The following is a 26444-nucleotide window of genomic DNA, read 5'->3' as shown; positions in this document are numbered from 1 at the left end:
ACTACTGCACTGTGTAGATCAGACCAGCTTTAAACTCACATGCCTCTGCTTCCCAAGTGCTGGGATTAAATGCATGTGGCACCAAATCTGACTGCTTTATAAGGAGTTTAGTTTGGATTTTTTTCTGTTTCACTGAAATAGTGTGGAATCTTTTACCTCACAAGAATGTCCTATGGACAGGGCATTTCAGGACATTTGGCCAAAGGCCAAAAGAGGCTGTCTAAAAGCCTGACCTGTCAGAAATGTTGCAGTGGCTCCTAATTAGAAATTGATCTATATGGGCTTGTAGCCAGAGCTGGGGAGACTCTGATTACAAGGAAATGTATCTAGTTAATACTTGTTAGCACAGTAGTTCTGAAAGTGTAGTCCTCTTCTGGGACCAGTAGCAGGCAGTGCTGCTCTGAATACATTGTAAAAAGGTTGGTGAACTTGTATCTTCCTTGGTTATGTTTTCCTTGCTAGTTATAGACTACTTCAGATGGCAAAGTCACATTTAATACTTACTAAATGTTAAATAGTGGGTGAGTTCTTTTTTTTTTTTTTCCCCCGAGACAGGGTTTCTCTGTGTAACCCTGGCTGTCCTGGAACTCACTCTGTAGACCAGGCTGGCTTTGAACTCAGAAATCCACTTGCCTCTGCTTCCCAAGTGCTGGGATTAAAGGTGTGTGTTACCACTGCCCTGCTTGTTTTTATTTTCTTGTTTCCTTTTTTTTTTTTTTTTTAAGATTTATTTATTTATTATATGTAAGTACACTGTAGCTGTCTTCAGACACTCCAGAAGAGGGCGCCAGATCTCCGTTACGGATGGTTGTGAGCCACCATGTGGTTGCTGGGATTTGAACTCTGGACCTTCGGAAGAGCAGTCGGGTGCTCTTACCCACTGAGCCATCTCACCAGCCCCTCTTGTTTCCTTTTTAAGGTCTCTAAGGAATGAGCAGGCTCTAATAGAAGTGAAGTCTTTTGGGATCGTTGGTAGGGCCTTCAGAGTGATGGCCTGTTGAAGGAGGAGAAAAGGACTCTTCCTGGATATTTCTAAATGTTGAGAACCTGAAGGCTTAACTTGTTTAGCTGCCTGTGTTGTGTCAGACCCAATTCTTCCTATTGTTGGTCATTTAATAAATATTTGAAGATTGTTGCCTATATATTAGAACTTTTGGTAGTACTAAAAATCCTAGATAACTTCATAATCTAGCATCATTCAGGGAAGGATCCTAACCATAGTAGATTGTATGTACTTTTTTATTTTTTGGAGGTTGTCTCATGTAGTCCAGGCTGACCTCAAACTCTTAATCCTTTTGCTGTAATTCCTGAGTCCTGGAATTACAAGGGTATGCTACCTACCATACTTGGCTCTTCCCTGTATGTTTGTTTGTTTGTTTGTTTTCTTTTTTGAACTCTTTGTATACCAGGCTGGCTTTGAACTCTGATCACAGAGATCTGCTTGCCTCTGCCTCCTGGATGCTGGTATTAAAGGTGTGCACTACAGGCTTTACCTGTGATTTGAAGGGAAAGTAAGAGTTAAAGTAGGGAAAGGCACCCCAGACCAAGGGGCCAGCACAGACAAAAGCATAAAGATGTGTTCAAGAACCCAGGGTGGAGTGGACCTTGGAGCAGTTCTTAACATAGAGCAGATCAGATGAGCCCTTGCCCTTTGCCACATTTCAGTTGTTAGCTATTGGGTGACAGTGATGTAAGGCATCTCCAGGTAGAGGAACAGTTAGATTTATTAGCAGGTACCAATTGAAGTTTCTAGAATTCTGTAGTGGGAAGGAGGAAGGAAAGCTGAAAACCCAGCAGTCTTTTGGGCCAAGCCTGCCAGAGGTGCTGAGTTCTTGGCAGTGATTTGAAAATTTAGGCCTGGGCAAATTGATTGTTTTTTCTGGCAGAATTCCGTTCATTCCATATAGTCAGCCCCTCCTCTCTGTGCTTTTTATAAAAGAAATTAATGGAATCTGTTCAAAATACCTCTGAAATGAAATTACATTTTTAACTCTAATTACCCTAATTAAAACTTGACAGCTGTAATCCTGAAATGGCAGATATAGTAGGAACCCCAGGCCTGTGGCAGGCTCAGTTACCCAGATGAAATGTTCTGTTCTGAGCTTAGACAAAATTCTTTTGCTTTTTCTCATCAGCAGCTTAGTCTTTGGTTCCACAGATTTACCAAGCTAGGGTAGCTGCAGTGGTGGGCTCCAGGCTTACCGTGGACATAACCTCTGGTTGTGTGCCCTGAGATGGTGATCAAGATGATTGTTACCATACATATATATCTGTTTTTGTTTTTTCTTAAGTTGAAATTGGGCTTAAGGTTTTGAGTGAAATTCTCTGCTTTGAAGACCAAAGAAATGGCACTAGTTAGAAGACTGTTGATCTAGGGTTAGATCTTGCTCTAGGCTAAGTTTATGGCTGGTGTAGACCTGTGGTGGTTTAGCACCTGTGGTGGTGAGCCTGTGAATCTTACCCTCTGGAGGCTGATGGCAAGAAGATCATCAGGAATTCAAAGCTAATCAAGTCCTACTTCAGAACAAACAAAGAACAGTCATAATTTGAGGTTAGTAACAAGAATCTGAAAACAAGTCTCTTCACATAGTTCCAATTTCTCTAACTTTGTAAAATATCAATGGGTGTGTCGTCTTAATTAGTTAACCTGTCTAGCCTCAGAAAAGGTGAGGCTCATTTTAGGGTGAGGACGAGGACAAAACCTATTAAGCCAACTAAAGAAACAATTGATACTACTGAGTCAGGAAGTCTAGAATCAGAGAAGCCTGTTAAATAGACACTGGCTGCTACTTTTTATGCTAATAGTTAGAGATATAGTTGAATAAGATATAGTCCCTGTTCCTGAGAACAGTAAAATTGTGGTGAGGCAATGACAGGTAAAGAAGAGCTGAGCTGTTTGTATATGAAAAAATTATGCAGGGCAGAATAAACCTTACTCAGTGTTAGAAAGTTTGAGTGCTGTAATATACGAGGTACTGAAATGAGGTACATAGATATTTCAGATACAGGTTCTACTTTCAAGAGCACCTAGTAACTTAAGACAGGTAGGCTTATGAAAAGTTGATTGTAATACTCAACATGTGGATGATATGCGGGACAGATTTATCTGGAGAAGAGGCTGGTCAAGAAAAGTGTGAAAATTAACTTTCCACTGATCATCCACAAAGGTTTACCACAGCTCTTTTCATTTATTCTTGAATAGGGAATAGCAGGGGAATGGAGAAAGGCACTCTAGGTATTAGGAAATAGTTTGGCCAAAGTTAGGAGCTATTATGTGATGACTGTCATTTGTGATTGGAGTAGTGTACAGGGAAAGAATGTGGTAGATGATGAGGGTAGAGCTTAAACTTTACTCAGTAGGCAAGAAGAATTGAATCCATTGAAAAGATACAGAGCTCAAATAGCAGTCTATATGATGTGTTCTCTGGTAGAAGTAATTGGAGGCAGTAGACTATTATTAGAATAAATGTCAGTAAGCTATGATCATGGGCTGTTAAACAGTTATATACCCAAAGAACTTGTTTATCTGTGATTGCTTTTGCATTACAGTGATATGCTGAATATTACAGGGATTTCTGCTATACCCCACAAAACCTAAAATTTTAGCTATCCAGCACTACACAGAAAAGGCTGGCTGAGCCAGGCACTGGTGACTTGTGAGAGAGGCAGAGAGGCAGATGGATCTCTGAATTTGAGGCTAGCCTACTCTACTGAATGAGTTTCAGCACAGCCAGAGCTACACAAACTGTGTCAAAAAAAAAAAAAAAAAAAAAAGGAAAGGTAAGAGATAAGGTTGGCTGATATTTGAGTTAGTTATTTATATAGATTTTGTAAGAAGAAAATGTTAGAACTTTAGCCTGAAATAGATTGGCAATATTAAAAGAAGTTAACATGATTTAACAGATAAAACTTGTCCTATATGTCTCTTAAGTTTGTTGGAATATCAGCATCATAGTTAGAAAGACATTTGATAAATGGGAAGATGCTGATGTGCTTTAGCTAGCTGGTAACCTTGGGCCAGCCATCTAACTGCCTAAAGGCTCAGATGACTGCGGATATAATGTAGTAAGCCTTATCATCAGGCTGATTCTTTCTTATCGAAATTTGTTTTTATTAAAGGTTTATTTATTGATTTTATATGAGTACACACTGTCACTCTTTCAGACACACCAGAAGAGGTCATGCAATCCCATTATAGATGGCTGTGAGCCACCATGTGGTTGCTGGGAATTGAACTCAGGACCTCTGGAAGAGCAGTTAGTGCTCTTTTAACCACTGAGTCATCTCTCCAGCCCATCTTACGGAATTTTTAAGTTTGAAGATCCTTCAGTTGGAAAGACATATGTCCTAGAAAATGGTTTGAGTTAGGGATGTTGGGATGTGGTGTTAGTCCAACATTTAATCCAGCACTTGGGAGGCAGAGGAAGGTGGATCTTTTTGAGTTGTTCCAGGCCAGTCAGGGCTACAGAGTGAAACCCTGTCTTAAAAGAAGTTAGGTAGAGAGAGGGTTTGGTGACTGAAAATGTCTGGACGTATAGGGGAAGGGTTCATAATAATTCCAAAATGCCCCATACCCTTTTTCTTCATTACTTCTGACATTTGTTGTAGCCAGATTGAAGTTGTTTGTACCCTTTAATTGCCAAAAACCAAAGGCTGGATTTATTCCTAATCAGAAACTAATATAGGCACTAATTGACATTTGTAACGTTAGCATCAGTTGTCAAAGTAGGCATCTGACAGGAGAGCCTCAGTTGGAGAACTGCCTGTCACTTTGGCGTGTAGGCATGTTTGTGGTAGATTGCATTGCATTACTAATTGATACAGTAAGGATCAGCCCACGACGAGCACACCATCATTAGGTGACCTGGTCCTGAATAAGAATGTTAGTTAAATATGACGCAGCAAACAATGTTTCTCTATGGTTCTGGCCCTGAATACCTCAATGAATTGTGACCTGAAAGTATAACCACATTAAGTCCTTCCCTCTCCTGGGTTGCTTTTAATCAGAATGTTTTATCATAGTACAAAAGCTCACCTGAAAAAGGAGCAGTTCTAGGTAGGAAAAGTCTATTTTGCTAACATTTCAAGGTATACTCCCATCATAGAAAGGCATGACTGTAAGAGTAAGAGAGTAAATAACCAAATCTTAAGGCCCACATTAGTGACCCTCTTTTGAGTTAGTCTTCACCTGCTGACGGTTTCAGCTGCCAAAACAGTTACATAAGTTGAGGAGGATCAAGGTGAGGATTTTTTTTTTTACATTTAAAAATGAAAAAATGTATTCTGTATAACTTCAAAAAACCTTGTAAGTCCAAAGTCTCACCTGAGCCATGAGAAACACATATTTGTAGTTGTAAAAGCAAAGTTATATACTTCCAGTATACAGTGTCACAAAGGGAACAAAGTATTTCCATATTAAAGGTATAGATTTCAAGGATATGCAAGCAACGATTAGGCCCAAAGTAAGACTAAAACTTCGTAGGACAAACACCAAACCTTGCAACTCTATGTTTAATGTTGGGTAATGATTTGTGTTCTGCTTGACTTGAGTTTGCAGTTTGCGTATTTGTAAACCAGCACCAGTAGGTGGCAGCACGTTCTTCCAGCTTGAGATGTAACTTGGTCCTCTTGGATTACGACTGCTGCTTCTGTTCTTGACGGGCAGAAACCATCTTCCTAAGTGACAGACACTGTGGAGCAGGATTGTCTGGACTTTTCAATAGGCTGTGTCCTTGTTTATTGTTCCAGTGCAGAGCATAAGGTTTCTCTTTAGCAGTGCTAATATTTTCAACAATTTACAGTCACGTTGCCCACATCTACCCTTCCCCCACTTTGACCAGATTCAAGCTCCTTTTCTCCTTTTCTATCTTTCTGCTTTACTTGATTTCTCTCACTGTAAACCTAGGTAAATGTAACAAGCAGTAACCATACTATAGCCTGAGTGTATCAGTGTCATGAAATATCTTCTACCAAATCAGTCTAGTCCCTTTGAATTCACATGCTCATGTTTCTAGGACTTGACAGAGTGCAGTCAGGTGCTTTACTAGAACGAAGCATTAATGGTTTCTAGTTCATTCCTGATACTGATAGTTAAAATCTTCATTGTCAGTTTGGGATTTAGAGGCTCTGGGTGTTTATGAAGGTGTTTTCAGAAGGACATCAGCAAGGAAGGATGTGGGTAGATAGCATTGTTTCATAGGGTAGGGACCCAGACTAAATAAGGAAAAAGCAAGTATCCATCTCAACCTTGCCACCTGATTATGTAGTGTGACTATTGCCTCCTGTTCCTGCAGTTGTATCTACCCTGAATTTGTAAATCAAAATAAAAAATTTAAAATAGTAAAGCACATATATTTATTAATTGAATGAACAATGGTAGGGGGGACACACAATGTTCATGGTGCAAGTGTGGAGGTGAAAGTCAGCTTTGTGCAGTTGGTTCCTATTTCAACTTTTGTGTGGGTTCTGGGGACTTGAACTTGAGTTATCAGGCTTGTATAACAAGCAAATGCTATGTCTACTGACCGTTCTGCTAGGCTTCCAGTCTTTCCTATTTGCATTTTTTTTTGTCTTTCCAGTCTTTGGCACTCTCTTTAGGATGGCTCTCCACAATGACCCAGTAAACTCCATTTATACCATTCTAGTTCTTTTTTAGTCTTCAGTTCTTTTTCCATATGCCTACTGCAAATCTTTCCCAAACTCCTGCAAACCACATGAGTCAGGTTTAATGCAGCAGTGGTCCTATTTTGGGGTGCTGGTTTTTTTTTAAAGATTTTTTTTTATTATTTATGTGTGTATGTCTATGTATCTGCACGTACATATGCATGTGAGTACCTACAGAGGCTAGAAGAGGGTGTTGGATCTCTTGGAGTCGTGGTAATGGGTGGCTATGAGCTGCTCATTTTGGGTATTGGGAACTGAAACTCTGGTCCTCTGGAAAATATCTTAACTGCTGAGACATCTCTCCAGCTATCACCAGCGGCTCCCACCCCTCCCCGTGCTTTTTTTTTTGTTGCTGTCACCAAATAGCTGACAGAAAGTAACTTAAGGAAGTATGGGTATATTTTGGCTCATGGTTTTAGGTTACAGTCCATCATGGTGGGGAAGATCTGGTGGATTCCAGACTCCCTCCTGCCTTCAGTTTGACATCACCCAATTCATTTTATATCTTTGGTTCTTATAAAAGTATACAGATGGGCACTTTGGGAGACTTGGGATTTCTTTTCAAGGGGCCAGTGACAAATCACATCCTTTTTCCTTTTAACCTTTTCCTCAGTTTCCCTCCCCCTTTCAATGTAGACTATTAGTTTATGCCAGCACCTTCCTGTGCTTGAAATTCACCACCACCTTTGACTGTGAAGATTGCAGCAATCTGTAGCTATTCTTCATAGCTAGAGTCTAGGAATAGGCAGAACTCAGTTACTGGAGTGGAACCAATCCCGGGAGTTAGATCCAGCAGTTCCTAGAGTTCAGCAAAACTGCTTCCAGAGTGGGTAGTTGTTCTTGCTGGCTCAAAACTGACATGAACTTGAAACCAACAGTCCCAGCTTCAGCACTGAGGGAACTCCATACTGATTGTATATTGCGGGAAGTCTGGATAATGTGAAAAGCACACTGGTTGGCAATACGGAGGCTCAGTGTGGTGTTGCCATTGACTTTGCTCTGGTTTTAGACGGATGCCCTACTAGCTCTGGTCTGACCTCCATCAGGTGGGACAGTCTTTCAGTGCAGCTCTCATCAGGGATAGGAAAGCCATCTTCTGTATAGTCTCAACTGTACAGACCACTGTTTGGCATGTGCTTTGGTGTGTTGATTTCTGATTATAAAGCCTTAGATTCTCCTAGCTCTAGAGGGGGAAGGGGAACTATCCAACTGTCTCATTAGCATGGAGAAAAGAAAACAGTAATTACTTGTGCCTCCCTTGATAATTTCTGCGGGTTGGTTCTTAGGGAAGGAGGAGGGGAAAACTGGAGACAGCTTCGGCTGAGAAAGGAGAAATGCTTTCAGTTCCCAGAATATGCAAAGACAAGAATTTGCACATCTGTTGTATTCTTCGGACATTCCTCCAGGCAGGCTGGAGACTGCCTGGATTGAATTTCAATTTTTGTGGTATATATTATGTTCTTATTGTCTGTCCTTAAATTGCCTGCTACCCACCAGGGTTTCTGTAATGTGCCAGGCTCTCTGACACCTGCCTTATTAGGGAATAGGGTAGAATTTTGCTGGAACACTTTGTGATCTGGCTACATATTTATGTTATGAGGTCTTGAAGCAACACAACATTTTGATTAATTTTTTTTTAGTCAAGGTAAGATATCTTTGTGAGTGGGAGGAGTCTTGTAAGAACTACAAGACTGTAGTTGTTTCAAGGCTAATAAGAAAAGCAAGATTCAGCCGGGCGTGGTGGCACACGCCTTTAATCCCAGCACTCGGGAGGCAGAGGCAGGCGGATTTCTGAGTTCGAGGCCAGCCTGGTCTACAAAGTGAGTGCCAGGACAGCCAGGGCTACACAGAGAAACCCTGTCTCGAAAAACCAAAAAAAAAAAAAAAAAAAAAAAAAAAAGAAAAGCAAGATTCATAGAAAGGTTGAGACAGCTTTGAAAGTGGGAGGTTAGAGACAGCTGGAACAGAACTAGTAAATACATATGCAAGTTTGGCTATGGACATTGGCTGTTTGCTGAGTGCTAATCTTTGATTCTCTGTGTGTGAGCAGTTGGAAGCCCAGAAGCACTGATTGTAGCAATGTGGGTTGGAGGAGGCCCTCTGCTGGCGAGCATTGCTGGAGGGAGTTTGGAGCTAGTGAGTATCTTCTGTGGCTGCTCTCTCCTGTCTTAGTTGCTACTCCAAAGGCCAAGGAAACCCAGTCTTTTTTTTTTCTTTCCCTTCCCTGAGGAAGATACCACTTGAGTACCACCGTTGAGGTAGCTTTTGGGAGTCATTTACTGTAAACAACTAAGAGTTCTATAAAGATATACTATTTAAGCATTTGTTTACTAATACAGAAAATGATTGATTCTTAAATTTATAGTCTTCTACCCCTTAAAGTATTCCCTTTTTAACTCACTGAGCCTTTTGTTTGATTACCTCATCTTTACTGTTCAGCTTCTGTTGTTCCCATTATTTTATATTCCTGATTTATTTTCTTTTGCTTCTAAGTATAGATTCCTGGTTTCCTTATACTTTTGTAAATCTGTTTCCTGTTTTTAGATGGAATATTCTAAAATAATAACATAGTCTAAGGGAAGGGCAATTCTCTTCAGTCTAACTTGCAGTTAATTGGGCCATAGTAATGTGCTTCCCAGAAATTAAGACAGGATATATACCCAGGTCCCAGTAAATGCTGGTTCTCAGAAAGGTCTCCATATCAGTGTATAAGTCAGATATTTCATTTCAGGGCAAGCCTACTTGTTAATAGCCTCAACCTCTAGAATGTAATTTTGGGACTGGAGAATTGGCTTAGTGATTAAGTGACTGAGAGCACTTGCTGCTCTTCTAGTCAGAGTAACACAGTGAGGTCCCTAACATCCATATCCAGTGGCTCACAACTGCTTCTAGCAGCTGCTCCAGGGGATCGGATACTCTCTGGCCTCCATGGTGCCTGAACATATTTGACATTCATTCATATAAACCCACACAGAAACACATAAATAAAAATACATCATAATCCTTCATGATTCTTATTTTTGTGTGTCCGTGTTAAGATTTTTCTTATTTTTGATCATGTGTGTCTGGCAGTTTGTGTAAGTGAATACCCTATGTGTGGCAGGTTCCCACAGAGGCCAGAAGAGAGCCGGAGCCACACTTGACAACTGTTTATGAAATGTCTGATGTGGGTGTTAGGAACCAAATGGGTCCTCTAGAAGAATAGCAAGTACTCTTAACCACTGAACCATCTCTCTGTCTCTCAAATAAAATCAATCTTTAATTAAAGGTGGGGGGAGCAGTAAGATGATTCATTGGGTAAAGGAACTTAACTGCCAAGTGTGATAACCTGAGTTTAATACCTGGTGCCCACATAGTGGGAGGAAAGAACTGACACCTGCAAATTGTCCTCTGACCTCCACATATGTACCATAGCATGCTCATGTGTAGGATACCTCCACACCCACATAAATAAGTAGTGGGGAAAAAAGATTGTGGTCCAGTATGGTAAAAGCCTCATATTGTGGTTTGAAAGTAAAATGTCACCTGTAAGTTCATGTGTATGAATTCTTTGTTCCGTAGCTGGTTGTGCTATTTTGGAAGGGTGTGTATACTTTTGGAGATGGAGCCTCCCTAGAGGAAGTAGGTTACTATGGGAAGACCTTGTGCCTGTTTCCTGTCTGTCCTCTGCTTCCTGACCAATGTGCTGTTATGCTCTCTCTCGTCCCTCTCCATGGCGGACTCTGTCTCTCCTTATTTCTAATATTTTCTTATTAATTTAATTGTGTGTGTACAAGTGTGTGTGTTGGTCAGAGGACAACCCTCTTGGTGTTGCTCAATTGGTGAGTCCTGTTTTTGGGGTCCTGTGGATTGAACTCATAAAGTGCCTTTATCCATTGAACCATTCTGCCAGTTCTGTATCCCCTGTCTGTCCGTCCATCCATTTACCTTCTCCCCCTCAACTCGCTCCCCCTCCCCAAGATTTACTTATTTTATGTGTGAGAATGTTTTGCTTGCATGCATGTCGTGCACTGTGTGTGTGTGTGCTTAGGTCAGAAGAGGGCTTTATAGACTGGAGTTAAGGATTATTGTCTGTCACCATGTGGGTATTAGGAATTGAACCTTGATCCTCTGCAAGAACCAGTGCTCTTAACCTCTGAGCCATCTCTCCAGTCCCCTGTATTCCCCCCCACCCCCTCCTTTTTTTATTTTTATTTTATTTTTTGGTTGTGGTGGTAGATTTGAAACAGAGTTTCACTGTTTAACAGCCTTGGCTGTCCTGGAACTAGTTCTGTAGATCAAGCTGGCCTTGAACTCACAGAGGTCTACTTGCTGTGATTAAAGTTGTGTGCTGTACCACCACTCGGCATGTTTCTTTTTAAAAAGAGATATTTTTATTTTATGTGTATCTCTGTCTGTCTGTCTGCATGTCAGGTGTGTGCTTTGTGATTGCAGAGGTCAGAAGAGGGCATTGGGGTCACCTGGAACTGGAGTTACTACTGATGGCTGTGAGCTGCTTTATGGGAACTAAATGCTGAACCTGTGCGAAAGCAGCAAGTGCTGAACCATCTCTCCAGCCTCCTGAGGTGGCTTTTGTCATAGAAAATGGCTACAGAAAAGTCATTAATATCTTTGTGAACTTTTTCTGTAACAGTAGACTCACAGCACCAGCTCTGGTTTTGCAAACAAGCAAAAAAAAAAAAAAAAAAAACCGAGGGTTGGGTGTGGTGCATGTTTGTAACCTCAGTTTGGGAAATGGAAGGAGGAGGCTCAAGAGTTGAGGGCCATTCTTGGTTACCTGGTGAGTTGAAGGCCAGCCTGAGCTACATGAGGTCCTTGTCTCAAAAAACAAATAAGATTTATATAATGAGTCCTTACTGCTGTTCTTTTAAAAAGAAAGTCCATGGTTTCTCACCACACTGATCTCATGGTATCCTTTGAAAGGCTTTCCCTGGCCATTTTATCTGAAATAGGTTCTACTCTTACTCCTTGTTTTTTATTTCATGACTGTGTTTAAATTTTCTTCTTCACACTTAACATGGTCTGAAAATCATATATTCAGTATTGAACCAGGGTTCAAAGTGTATGAGGGTAAGACCCTTGATAGACCTCTTTTTTTATTTTTATTTTATTTTTCCTGTTACAGGTGAGCCCTGTTTCTAGAGACAGCTGCTGCTGACCCTGTAACTCAAAGGACAAACTAGCTGGCTAAACTCATTCTTGGTACTGGTGAGTGAGGGTAACCGGGCAGTCTGGGCAACATTGGGCTATGATTAGTTTAGAAGTTCCTTTCAGCCTTTGTACTGATATCTTATGGTGGCTATTATTTTTAGGTGTTGGATTATTTTAGAGGTTTGGATATGAGCCTAGGTGGCCTGCTGGCCTAGGAGGAGGATTGAGGTCACTTTCTTGCAGTTGCCATTAAGAATGTGTGGGATCTTTTGTCAGAAATAAGGCTTCTTTCCTTGTTGCTCTTGCCAGTGCTGTGAGAAAGAGTATGTATCAGGATCTAGAAGCTATGTGTATCCTCTCATGAATTCTGTTGACGTGTTCTCAGAGCCGTTGGGGATCTTCTTGACTTCAGTTTCTTCTGTGACCCCCATGTTAGCATCAGGAAATCTTTAAGTCTTCTCTGTCCTGTAGAATGTGACATTGAGAGGTGGTAAGGATAAAGTGATTGAGTAGAGCTGTGTGAAGTGGGCATTGGGTAATCAGAGAGGAAGGGAAGTCACCACATTGAGACTATGCTAGGTCTCAACTCCATTTTATAGATGAAGAAATTGAGATTCAGACAGTGCAAATAATCTAGGAACCTATAAAGCTGACCTTAGAATCAGTCACCGTGAATACCATTGTGATGGGTCAGATTTTTCCGTGAGCTGCTTGCCAGTTTCCATGGAATTCTGCTGCTTACTTGTTTGTTTATAAATTTAAGAAGACAGCCCTCCTCAGAAATTCAAGTTATTTGAGGAGCCCAGTATACTGTATGGAGAGGAATTGGGGTCTGTTGTGAGCAGTAGAATTTATAATACGGGATCAAAAAGTACAAGATAGGAACAACTCATGCAGGAAGTGACCCATCTATGACTGGAACCGAAGGGATGTTAGAAGTTGGACTGACAGGAGTTAGGGACCTAGACAGCTGAGTTGACATTGCTAGACCTGAGTTTTTAATATTATCTCTTAACTTGTGTCCAGTTAGTAAAATGTTGTATCTCCCTGTTCCCCCAGGCCACTATTTTTTTGTTGTTTTTGTTTTTGTTTGGTGCTGAGGACTGAACCCAAGGCTTTGTGCTTACTTAGCAAGCACTCTGCTACCAAGTTAAATCCCCAAACCCCTGCCATCTGTCTTTTGTGTGTGCAACCATTCAGTGATAATGTAGAGAATCAAATGGAAAAATCTAAGTTTTGTGAAGCAGTAAGTAGCAGGAATGAGACAAAATGAGACCTGCTTGCCACTCTATTCCCCAAATCCTTTTCCTTAGGGAATTTCTGTTGTAAACCTTCCCCCTGTCTGTCTGTCTCTCTGTCTATCTATCTATCTATCTATCTATCTATCTATCTATCTATCTATCTACTATATGTAAGTACACTGTAGCTGTTTTCAGACACACCAGAAAAGGGCATCAGATCCCATTACAGATGGTTGTGAGCCACCATGTGGCTGCTGGGATTTGAACTCAGGATCTCCAGAAGAGCAGTCAGTGCTCTTAACTGCTGAGCCAACTTTCCAGCTTCCTCCTATCTTTCTGTCCCCCTTCTTCTGTAGGACCTACCCAGAACAATATTTTATCATAGGGAAAATGGATTTCAGGGCTCAGATGACAGAACTGCAACACTGGCAGCTATAGTTTGCATCATGTGTTCTGTAGGATTAGGTTTAAATGCACTCAGGTGCCCAGGCTGTGAGGCCTCTGCTGTAGTGTAGATCTTAAAGTAGGAGAGCCACCTACTCTCACCCCAGCTGTTAGTGAAAAAGCATACTTGTGTTGAAGTTGTATACCTTACTGGTCATTCCAGTTTTTCCATTAGACAGTATCCCCCCCCCCCCCGGCCCCCCATTGATTTAGGTAATTTTGTATTTTACCTCTGTCTACTTGAGAGGGCACAGAGGAATATAATGCCCACATGGTACTCTTGAATTTAGTGTTGGCAAGTTCTAGTTTTTCTTCCCACTCTGAATCTTCAGGTTTTTACTAACACCTTTTGTCTTGGTGATCTAAAGTTCTACCAATTTTGATCTTTCCATGGCTTGTGTGCCAATCTTAGAACTTATTGTCCTGTGAAAACATTTCACTTCACTTAAAAATATGAATTGTTGAGCCAGTTGGTGGTGGCTCATGCCTTTGAGCTAGCAGTCAAAAGACAGAGGCAGGCTGATCTCTGAGTTTGAGGCCAGCCTGGTCTACAGAGTGAGTTCCGGGACAGCCAGGGCTACACAGAGAAACCTTGTGTGAAAGTGAATGATTCCATGTAAATAAGTGTAGTATATAAGCATATGTATACTAGCTTATTTAACAGCTTCCCAGCGTCAGCTGAAAAACTGAAGCAGAACATCATCCCCAAGTCCTTGCACAGTGCTTAAAAATTTATTCTTGTTTTTAACATGTTATTAAAGTTTAGCAATCTTGCTTTTAAATTCCTTCAGATAAAATTAAAAGCAGCAAGAGGAGCTATGCTACACTAATTAACAGCTAGAGGTAGAGCTGGAAGCTGACAGTAGTAAAAAGAATTTAAAAAAATGATAATAAATTTAAAATAATAGACTGGAAGGCATTGAATACAAAGGTGGCTAACAGCCCTACAAACATCCGTGTGCTTCACTAAGATGGGGTGGAACTTAGAGAAATTAGGTAAGTTCTGTGGTTTTAGTTTATCAGAAAACTCGTTAGTTGTTTATGGGATATATTACTAGGCACATTCTAAATCTATATAAATTTGTTTCATTTTCATAGCAATTTGAGAGGTTTCTGTTGATATTCTTGTTTTATAAATTCCTCAGACTTAGAGAGGGCATGAAGGCATTCCTTGGAAGAGCTAAGCTCGGAATACAATGGGATCTGGCTGCAGAGACCCAAACCTTTTCTGTTCTGCTTGGGTTTGGGCTTCTAAACTGTTGTTCTTTTCAGCTTTTTGGACCATAGCGCTCCCTTTTATTCATTTTACTATATGATTTTTTTTGAAAGACACTTTTTATTCATTTACCTAGTATTTTTTGGTGTTTTCTATGTATGGTGCATGGTTTCTGGTTTTGTGTTTTAGCAGTGAATAAAATAGTTTGATCCTGTGGTTTACATTCTAGAAGAAGAAAGCAGAAAAATGAATAAATATGAAGAAAAATAACGTAGGATATGGGGGACGATGATTAAAGAAGGTCTGTATAAAACAATAAGGTTGGTGCAGAAGCTGAAGCATTGAGGTCTGTATATATATATATATATTTTTAATTTATTACATGTAAGTACACTGTAGCTGTCTTCAGACACACCAGAAGAGGGAGTCAGATCTTGTTAAGGATGGTTGTGAGCCACCATGTGGTTGCTGGGATTTGAACTAAGGACCTTTGGAAGAGCAGTCGGGTGCTCTTACCTGGTGAGCCATCTCACCAGCCCGAGATCTGTATATTTTGAAATAACATTCTAGGCACAAGAGTTCAGTTCAGGGCTGGAGAGATGATGGCTCAGTGGTTAAGAGCACTGACTGCTCTTCCAGAGGTCCTGAGCTCAATTCCCAGCAACCACATGATGGCTCACAACCATCTGTAATGGGATCCGATGCCTTCTTTTGATGTATCTGAAGATTGTGACAGTGTACTCATATACATTAAATAAATAAATAAATCTTAAGGGAAAAAAGTTCAGTTCAGCAAGTCAGAAGTCCTGAAACAGGAGTGGGCTGTGTTTGAAGAAACCAAAGGCAGTCTTTAGTGTCTAGAGAGGAAATAAGCAGGGGTACATTAGACTGTGGAGAACTTGTCTTAAAGAAGAGGACATGAGAATGTTTTGAATAAAATAGGCAGAAGAATGTCTGGTTTTTGGTTTTTTTTTAAATCCCTCTGACCGCCATACCAGCTAGTGCTTCTTTCTAGTAGTGTGGTGTGCAGAGAACTGATGAGAGCTTTACCTCGTTCTAGATCTCATTTATTTATGATGTAGCACACAGTCTAAACCCATTAACATCTGTTTGTGGGTGACTTACTAAGCTAAGAAAATTCCTTTGTAAACACTGCCCCTACCCAGGTTTATTGAGAGGTTTTATTATGACTAGATCATTGATTATCTTAAGGCTTAGATTGTTTTTAAATTGTATTTCTTTATTACTATGTGTATATGTGTGGTGGATTTCTGCGTCCCCCCCCCCTTTAGTTCCATTAAAGTTAAAGATTTTTTTCCCCCCACTGAAACAGTGGGCAGAGAAGATAGTTAAGTAAGGAGGCCCAGTAGGTCAGATCAATTAAGAGACACTGCTAGGAACATTGGTGGTGACAGGGAGTTCTGAGCGTAAGAATACCGCCAAGAAATCAGGATCTAAGTTAGGAAATTGGAAACTACAGTTAAGGAAACCAAAGTCTGTTGTTAGCTGTGGTGCTAGGATTATGAGATAAAGCGAGGTGTGGTGGCACAGGTCTACAGTCCCAGTTACTTTGGAGGCTGAAGCTCGAGGACCAAAAGTTCAGCACCTGCTCTAGCAATAGAAATGAAAGCTCAGCCTGAACACTTCCAGAGATTGTTTCTTAAAAAGAAAATGAGTGAATGATAGAAGGCACAAGGCCACTCCATCTTAGGTTCAAGACTCAGTACTGTGATAGACAGGTTTTGTTTTTGTTTGTTTGTTTGTTTCGTTTTTGATTTTAGATCATTTGTCAAGAGACAGTATGGGGAACTTATCTATCTAATGGGGTTTAGGTGAAGGTAATGGGCAAACCTATTACAAAAGACCCTATTAACACAAAAGCGGAGATGGAAGAGCTGGGCCTGGTGGTGCAGGGCCATGATTCTGGCTGCCTCAGAGGAGGCTGGGAGAGCAAGCAAAGCCTCTGAGCTTGCTTTCTTTCCTTTTCCTTTTTTCTTTTTGGCCTGGCATTTTTGTCTTCTCTGAGTTTCCATTCTTCTACCTTTATCACCATTCCCTTCCATTTCTACCGTTAGCTGAACCTCTCAAGGGCTACCTTACAAAGTGCATGCATAGGGAGAGTCAAAAGGCTAAAGACATAATTGTTGGAGTTAGTGTTTCTCGTTTTTGAGTATATTCTTCAAAACTTGAAACATGAGCTTAAAGAAAGTAACCAGATTTATACTGAGATTTGAGTCTTTGCTCTGACCTTTATTTCCTGTATGATTAACTTCAGTTTTCCTAATCTGCAAAGTTAGATCTTCTTGTGGTTATTGTGATGCTAATGGATTACTGGAGGAAGCAGGTTACTGAGGTTCATCTTTGGACTGTATATTCCTGGGGCTGTATTCCCCTTTCTCTGCTTCCTGTGTGCCCTGAGGTAAACTGCTCTCTCTGTTCCTTGACACTGGTGCAGTGTGAAACCAAAAAAGTTGTTGCTCCTCGATAGGTAGAGAAAAGAAAAAGGGAGCAGAGAGAGTAAGAAGGGAAGAGACCTAGTATCTGTTAGGTGGTGTCCACCTGCCAGTAACCGAAACAAATCCTCAAATTGTGTTTTAAATACTTAGATTTAAAAAGCGGTGACTCAGGCTCTGAACTTAAGTCTGCCCACCTTTAGAAAAGCAGTTCACTCCTAACCCAGTTTCCTCAACTATAAAAGGAACAAAGGTGGGAAGCTTGAGGGTCCCCTCCCTTGTTCTAAGTTGTATTTCTATTCTGGCCTTTGCCCTTGGTTGAGATTTTGTTTGTGAGAAGGTTTTGTTTTTTTAATTTATGTGTATGTGTGTGTATGCCTCGTGGGAACCCTTGGAGGCCAGAAGAGATTCCCTGGAGCTGGAGCTATAGTTGGTTGTGAGCTGCCTGATGTGACCAAATGCTGCTGACCATGGAATCATCTTCCCAGCCTCATGAAGGGGTTTTCAAGAGCTGTGCTTTAGGGGCTGAAGAGATGACACTGGATGCTTTTTAGAGGTGTCGGGCCCTCTTTGGTCTCCTCCACTGGTACTAGATGCATAAGTGGTGCATAGACATTACATTCGGGCAAAATAACTGTATACATTAAAAAAAATGGCTTTGTCTTGCTCTAGAATATTTAGAATCTTCTTGAAACCAACTTTTGTTATTTTTGTCTGTCTGTCTGTTTTTACTTATTCACTTTACATGTTGTTTTGGGTTTTTTTTTCCTCTCCCAGCTATAGAAATGCCTTGTTTTCTCTAATCCAGCCCATTTTCATATAACAGATAATGCAGTAGAATAGGCTAGAAAGACTCACCGGAATTCTAGTTCCTGTCAGTATTAGCTTAATCTTTCAGAACCATATTGTTATCTGAAAGAGGGGATATTGATAATAGAGTAGACGTGTAGAGGAATAATACTGAGATAAAGAAAGAAAAAACTAAGGATCAAGAAGTGAAGTAAGTCACTTGCTCAGACCAAATTCTAAATCTCTTCTGTCTCATTCTCTAGAGCCAAGGTCATTTGCATTCATATATATGTTGTAGCAAAGATTGGAACAGAAATGTCAGCTCTCCTAACATCTTCATCAACAGCCTTCTTAAGTCTCCTGTGGTGTGTGTCAATAACATAAGCTGTACTTGTTTTAGAAAAAAAGTGCTTTAAAGACACTCCTGTTTGGTTTATTTTGGCTGGTGGTACAAGATCCAGATGATCTTAGACTAGCACAGCAGATTGTCTAATTAGCCCATTCCCATGGTGCCACCCTCTGACCTGCTGGCTGGGGTTTGTCCCAGAGTCCTCTCCACCTGTCATCATGGGAATCAGAATCATTATTTTCAATGATTCAATTAAAAAGAAATCAAATAATTGTTTTCTTTTGCTAATTTGCCCTTTCCCACTTAAGAATTTTAAAACTAATTCATGTGCATAGATGCATGCATGCTATTAGAAATAAGTTTGCAAAGAAAGAGACCATTGCTCCAATAAAAGTCTGAGCAAGGCAAAGCTTTATTCTTCGTCATGAGGGTGTACTGTTCACAGAAGCAGAGAAGCAAGCACACAGAGATGGGAAGTGTACTTGATTTCTATTCTGACACTGGTAGGGTCTGTGTCTTTTCTCCATAGCCTAGGGTTCAGCCTCCTATAGTCTTAAGATTGGCTACTTTTGGGCTGGCGAGATGGCTCAGCGGGTAAGAGCACTGACTGCTCTTCTGAAGGTCCTGAGTTCAAATCCCAGCAACCACATGGTGGCTCACAACTACCCGTAATGAGATCTGACGCCCTCTTCTGCATCTGAGTCAGCTACAGTATACTTATGTATACTTATGTATAATAATAAGTAAGTCTTCGGGCCTGGGCTGGCAGCCTTGACTGGAGCCAGAGGGGCCGACCAGATTGAGTGGGGTTGAGCAGCAGAGGACCTAAAAATTCAATTCCCAACAACCACATGAAGGCTCACAAACATCTGTACAGCTACAGTATACTCACATAATAAATTTGAAAAAAAGATTGGCTACTTTTAAAAGTATAAAGGAAATAAAGGGGGAGGAGGAATTAACCACTTTAGTCCAAAAATATAGCAGGACCTTTATGTAAATAATGCTTTTAATGGGGAATGGGATTAAAACATTCGCATGAAGTCTCACAAGGTAGGAGAGACAAAAAGACTTGAATTCCTTGTCATAAACCCGAGTTTTATAGTATTTGATAGAAAAGACTCAAAGTTGCCGTCTTAGGGTTTCTATTCCTGCACAAACATCATGACCAAGAAGCAGTTGGGGAGGAAAGGGTTTATGTAGCTTACATTTCCGCATTGCTGTTCATCTCCAAAGGAAGTTAGGACTGGAAGTCAAACAGGAAGCAGGAGCTGATGCAGAGGCCATGGAGGGATGTTACTTACTGGCTTGCTTCCCCTGGCTTGCTTAGCTTGCTTTCTTATAGAACCAAGACTACCAGCCCAGAGATGGCACCACCCACAATGGGCCCTCCTCCTTATTCACTAATTGAGAAAATGCCTTACAGTTGGATCTCATGGAGGCATTTCCTCAAGGGAGGCTCCTTTCTCTCTGATGACTCCAGCTTGTGTCAAGTTGACATACAAACCCAGCCAGTACAGTTGCTTACATGTCACAGTACAAAGGGAAGTCAGAATACTTTGGGGAGTTGGTTCTTTCTTTTTAATCATGCAGATCTTGGAGATTGAACTTAAGACACTTACCCACTGAGCCATCTTTCTAGTCTTCTTTTATTATTAACTTTTTAGCTTAGTATGAGTAACAGGTTTCATCATAGCATATATATATACATATATATATGTATATATATGTAACTTTATTTTGTTCTTACTTCCTACTGCTTTCCTGTGCCACTCCCTCTCCCTCTTGAGTCGTATTTAATATATGTCTACTGTATGTGTGTGGTCGGTATTTTAAATAGATTGTCTAACCAATCTTTGTAACTCATTAAATTAGCAATATTTCCAGAGCCGGGGAAGCTAAGGCTTTATAGTGAAGAAAATAATGTTTTAGACATCCTTTCTAAAACAGCTCCGTTTTGAACTCTGACCTCCTGACTTCAGAGACTGAGCTCTTTCCCGACAACCTTGCTACCTCAGTGTCCTCTGGTCACATCATTTCTGGAAGAGTAGCGTATTTAAAAGTGCTCAACAAAGGATGGGCATAGGGTAGCTGAGAATTGGAACTGTCTTCATGTCTTAGTCATTTTCTCAGGTCTCTGCTATACCTTGTCTCAAACTGCTGTATCCAGAACCCAGATTCGGGTTCAGAGAGCCAGGAATCAAAAGACCATCTTTGACATGAAAGAGTGTCTAGTAAAACATGTACCTGTCATTTTCCAAGTTGAGAGAGGGGAATATTCCAGGCATATAAGTCCTCCTTGTGTGCCTACCACTGAAGAGCAGGGAAAGGAAAAGGGAGTCTGTGTATATCAAGCTTAGTATCAAGCTCAGTGAGCCTCCTTGGGGGGGAGGGGGGTTGAGACCTGCAATGGACTTTGGAATAAGATTGTTTTGGATCTCGGCAGGTCCTCAAACCTGTTTTCACTTGGAGTTTACAGAGTGGTCAATCGCCAGAGGCCTGTACTGTGAAGAAAGGCTCTGCTATTGAATGACATCATCCCAATCCTTAGTCACCATGAAGCCAGTGAGTTTAAGCTTTCTCTGAGAGGGCTCTGTCCCCAGGTTTGGGCCATCCACTGTTTAGTCTCAGAAGAGGCAGGACCTTATTATTATAATAGCCCCTAGTCTCTATGCTTTCTGAGACCTCCTGTGTTTTCATGTTCTACTTCATACTCATCCATACTTTACTGGTAGGGGCTCCTGTTGCTTGCTTGTTTGCTTGCCTGCTCCCTTTCCTTCTGTCCTCTTCCCTCCCCTCCTTTTTCCTTTCTAAAAACAAGATGGAGTTTCATGTCTAGACTTCCTACTCCATAGAAAGCTGAGCCTGGCCTTGAACTCTTGTTGTACCAATTGCTACAGACTTCTTAATGGGACCCCATGTTATGCTATACTTACAGGAATGGAGTAAAAAGGATGGGCATATTTTTGTCTCTTATTTTTCACTACCATTTGTCATAAGATCATGGAATTTTAGGATATTAAGAGTCAAAGGTCCTTATCATACAATTACACATTTACAAAACAGCCATTTATAGAAAAAGCCCAGCAGAGCTGCTTTCTTTGTTGTAGCTTTGCAGTAGCACAGTAGTTTATCTCCCCAACTTTCCAAAAGACCGTCCCTGAGGCATTTGCTTTAAGCCCGAGTTCTGGACACTATTGGGAAAACAACAAAGACCTTAACCAGCATTCACATTTTACAGTTGTGAAACCTGAGCCCCAGCAAAGGATTTTGCCTAAAATTAACACTGTATATAGGTGACAGGAGCCACAACTCTTACTCCAGGCTCTTTGAACTAGGTGTGGCTTTATGTTAGTTACTGTGTTGTTGCCAAAGTGGCACCAGTAACACTTGATTGATCTGTACCTGGGCTGGGTATCAGGGTTCTCTTCTCTTCTGGCATCTTGTTCCTGTGAGGTGGGTAGGCTTATGGATATATGTTCCTGCCAGTGCATAATTTAATTCATAATACAACGAGTATGTCAGGTTCTAAAGTGTATGTATGTTTGTGCCATGATGTGTGTTGAGGTCAGAGGTCAGCTTCATGGAATGGGCTCTCTCCTTCAATCTTTTTATGGGTTCTAGAGATGAAACCCAAATTTGGCACTTGCAGCTATCTTACTTGCCCAAATTTTTGTTTTTTTAAACACAGGTAGATTCTTCCTCACCAGAATGCTACCACTTTAAAAAAAAAATTATCTTTATTTTATGTGCATTGGTGTTTTGCCTGCAGGTATGTTTGTGTGAGAGTGTTGGGTCCCCTGAAGTTGGAGTTACAAACAGTGTTGTAATATAATAAACACACAAGAGATGAGTCATATAGAAGCCAGGTTAGGATTTTGCTTGTATCTGTCTATTGTACAGTTGTCGCTCTGATTCTTCTCCTTCCTTTTGCAATATAAATTAGATGTCTTGACTTCTGCTTTTCCCATCAGTGTCCTGAAATTCAACCTCACAGCCATTTGGAAACTTGATTTGATTATTTCTTCGTACATCACAATATATTTTCTGATGATTGAACAGTAGGAACCCAGCTGGCATTGTTCCACTTGGAGAGAACAGGACAGGAAATGATTATCTAGGTGCATGGAAGCTGAGCTGTTAGATCCACAACTGGAAATACCACACAAATCAACTGAATAAGAGATGTCTAGGGCAGGATTTGGGTTACATGCACACTTTTCCATGTACTTGCGTAAGAGATAGCAAATTGGCCAAGTGTTCGAGTGTTGCTGAGGCTGCTTGGAGGCCATCTCTGATGCTTTGGACATCATCTGCAGGTGTCTTGTTTTAAACAAGGTTGGTGTAGTTTGGTAGAAATTCAGAATTATATAAGTTCTGATCCCTACCTGTTAACTTCCTAATTTTGTTCCTAGGTTAATTCTTTGCCTCTCAAGAACATCAGTTTTCATGTCTGGTAATAGTACTGTTGGTAACGGCTTCTGAGATTGTTACAGTTTTCAGACATGAAGATGTGATAGTGGGTCATTCCCTGCCTCCACAGTGAATTGAAGGTTTGGTTCCCTAGCTGGTTAGCACTATTCGGTGTTTAGACCATGAAGGTAATGACTTCTTCTGTGAGTTAAATCCACTGATAGGTTTATACTAAATGGGCTTTTAGGAAGTAGGTCTGGTTGGAAGCTGTCGGTCACTGAAGACATGATTTTGAACAGTGTGTCTGCCCCTTTTGTCTGTCTTAATGCTTCCTGGGGGCCATAAGGGGAGCAGCCTCATTTGTAGCAATGGAACTAGTTAGCCATGGACTGAAAACGTACACCAAAATTCATTTTTCCTCCCTTACTTGACTTTCTTGGTTTGTCATTTGTTACAGATAAAGTAACAGATTGGGGTTAAATACTTTTGGTAAACACTATAACATTATACACAACTTGACTGAGTAAAGGCTAAGGCAAGCTGATCTCTGTGTGTTGCCTCTTGGAAGACTAGGAGATGGCAGTAAAGTCAGCTCTTCTCTAACCACCCTTACGTAAGAAATTCTGGGTCTCATTTTGTTTCTCAATTTAAGTCCCTAGAGATCTTGGTGGTGGGGGGGAAGAGCCCCCCAGGTCAGGCTCTGTCACAGCAATGACTTACATGAGTAAGCAGGACATTATCTAACAGATAACAAGGGCAGGGCAGGTGGCTCGGCTGCTGGTGAAAGAAAGGCTTTCTCTCTGTTCCCTATAAATTGGTCCTTGGAGATCCTGGCTTTGAAATTCTAATTGACATAGGAAGAAAAAGATTCATTAGGCCCTGGACTCATTAAAATACTCTGCTGCTTACCTTCAGTTTATTCTTGACGGTTTATCAGAAGGAACTAAGTAAACCAACAGTCTACTACGATGCTGCTGACAGCAGACAGAGTCCTATGTGCTTTATGTGGTGTTGGCTGTACCTCCTATATTCCTTGGAATATACCGGTGGTTTGAGAAGAATATCATCCCTGGGACTTTATGAGTCTAAATCTCACCTTCAACATTAAAAGGACCTTCTAGATCATAAGTGATGGCTCATTTACAGAGGGTCCAAAGAATGACTCGAACTTGCTCTTAGATCACCAAGTACCTTAGTGGTGAAATTCCAGGCACATTGCCTGACTTTGAATCAAGAATATACCTAGAACCCATTTTAAATATTTAGATTCAGAATGTCATTCAGTTATAAAACATAACATTTATTTTGCTTATTGTTATGCACGTGGGCATTTTGCTTGTATGGTGCTTGAGGAGACCAACAACAGAGTTGGATTTCTTAGGATTGGAATTTTAGACAGTTGGGGGAGCTGCCGAATAGGTGCTGAGAATTGAACTCAGGTCTTCTGGAAGAGCAACTAGTCTTTTAACCACTGAGCCATCTCTCCAGCTGCTAAAATACAATAACACACATTCTGTGTGCCAGTATTCTGTGATAAAGCAAGCACGGGGCTGGGGGGCAGGTAGAAGAGGGAAGTCATAGAGGCTTCCCAGTATTAGAGATTAGCAGGACCACACGTGGTCTGAGTAAATAACTCAGTTGGTAAAGTGTTTGCCATGTAAGCATTTGGACCCCAAGTTCAGTTCCCAAAACCAATGTTAAGAAAAGCTCACCATTTGAGGCCAGCCAGATCTGTAGAGTGAGTTTTAGCATTGCCAGGGCTACACAGAAAACCCTGTATTCACAACCTAAGAGAGGAGGTGGGGTTGGGGGAGAGGGAGAGGGAAGCGTGATGGATATGGTATCATGCCTTTTTTAATGTGGGGAGTGGCAGATCTCTATGAAATCAAGGCCAGACTGGTCTACATAACAGCTCCAGGTTAGTCAAAGCCACATAGTGAGACTATCTCAAAAAAGTAAGTAAATAAGTAAATAAAAGCTGAATATGGTGTCATGCTCCTAAAACCCCGGTGCCAGGGAAGTAAGAGACAGGCAGATCCTTTTGACTCATTGGCCAACTTGGTGAGCTCCAGGCCAATGAGATGCCCTGTTTGAAAAAGGAAACAAGGTGGACAGCTACTGAAGAATGACATCTGATACCGACTTCCGGTTTCCACGCTCACCTGTGTACACCCACTTGTATACATACATACATTCATTCATACCCACATGAACACATGCACAGAGAGAAAGACAAAAGAAAAAGGGATAACTACTATGATAAGGAATTTGTTCTCTAGAGAAGTACATAGGGAAATGTTAAGGCTCGCGACCAGTGCTACTGTCTTCTATATTGCAGAACCGAGATTAGGTATAGTTTCTTCATTAAGAACACAGCCAGGGCCTGGATTCAAGCATGCTTTGCTATAGTTTTGGCTTTAGTTGCCAAAAGCATGGGAGAACAGATGGCCATCTCAGCATTTTGGATCATGAGGGTATGATCTCAGGTAGAGCTAGAGGATATGTTGAAAGCTCTATAACCAGCTGCTGTTGTGTTCAATTTTTTTTTTAAACTATGCCCTTCTAAACTATTCTCTATCTCAGAACAAAGCAAAAGTATTTCAGTCTATTTCCCCTGTCTAGTCTCCCACTTCCATCTCCTGTCTCTTCTCCTAGTGCCATATAGTTACCCTGAGCTGACCCTGATCCTGAACTGCTGTCCCAAACGACACTTTAAACCTACTTCCCAGACATCCTCAGGAGGAGGTTAAGGAATCGGTCCCACAGCCAGCATCAGCCTCTTGCCAGGCTTCCATTCACTCACCTGCTTTCACTCCCGACTTTCTGAGATTGGCTGTTCAGTGTGACTACTAAACAACTTCAAGAGTAATCAATACCGAGAGAAACTAATGTTTCTTGATTATCTAAAATCCTGTCAAATTTTAATAAGTATTAATGGGCTCATGACTGGGAAGCCCTGCAAGAATGTCAAATTTATGAGTTCGAGGCCAGCCTGGTCTACTAAGTGAGCTCCAGGACAGCCAGGGCTACACAGAGAAACCCTGTCTTGGAAAACAAAAAAAAAAACAAAAAAAAAAAAAAAAAGAATGTCAAATTTAGAAAAAAGAAAGTAAAGATAACAATATTTATTTATCATTTCAGAAATTTTCTAATATTCTGACTTTTTATCCGCCTTTGAGCTATAGAGTGGCTCTGAGACAAGTAGTGCAAAGATTTTCTGTTTCAGCTTGACATTTATGAGAGTGTAGGGAAGGTTAGTGACCATTTAATGATCTTAATGGCAGAGCCCAAATAGAAATAAGATTTGGGAGATAAATGGTTACAGCCTTGTGACTCTGAGCCTCTTGAACCTGTTCCTTTCTGTGTCACATGAGGAAAGTGTGTACTTATGGGTGCCATATGCTGGCACCCTGTAGATATAATAGGAACTCAATAATTGTTTTTAGCTCAGTGTTTTCTTTTTTTCCTTTCTCCAAAGATTTATCTGATTTGTTTTTAATTTTGTATGTACACCTGTGCAGTAACGTGTGTGTGTGTGTGTGTGTGTGTGTGTGTGTGTGTGTGTGTGTGTGTGTGTGTAAGTGCCTTAAAAGCCACAAGAGGGTCTTTTGGAAGAAGAGCAGTACATTCCCATTAACCCTTTACAGTTTGTTTTTTGTTTCCTTTTATTTTTGTTTCAGAGACATGGTCTCATTCAAGGATGGCCTTGAATTCATGGTCATCCT

The 26444-nt window shown here is 40.9% G+C and overlaps 1 protein-coding gene across 7 annotated transcripts in view; it reads left to right on the top strand.

The window, feature by feature from the left end:
- Positions 1-26444, top strand: part of Raly (RALY heterogeneous nuclear ribonucleoprotein) — an 86683-nt gene that overhangs the window by 24614 nt on the left and 35625 nt on the right. For 4 of the 7 annotated variants that reach the window (XM_085833120.1, XM_029470188.2, XM_021182708.3 and 1 more), the window contains exon 2: positions 11789-11871. The exons of 2 other annotated variants lie outside the window; for them this stretch is intronic. The gene's annotated coding sequence lies outside the window, so the exon portion shown is untranslated. Of the gene's footprint in view, positions 1-8713; positions 8800-11788; positions 11872-26444 lie in introns of all 7 variants that reach the window. One more of the 7 variants, XM_029470187.2, reaches the window with a different exon arrangement.

Source organism: Mus caroli, unplaced genomic scaffold, assembly GCF_978045245.1.
Source record: "Mus caroli unplaced genomic scaffold, Mus_caroli_1 scaffold_2, whole genome shotgun sequence".
In the NCBI taxonomy this organism is placed as follows: Eukaryota; Metazoa; Chordata; class Mammalia; order Rodentia; family Muridae; genus Mus; species Mus caroli.
The sequence above is the reverse complement of the archived record's forward strand: the minus strand, read 5'-3'. Positions and strand labels throughout refer to the sequence as shown.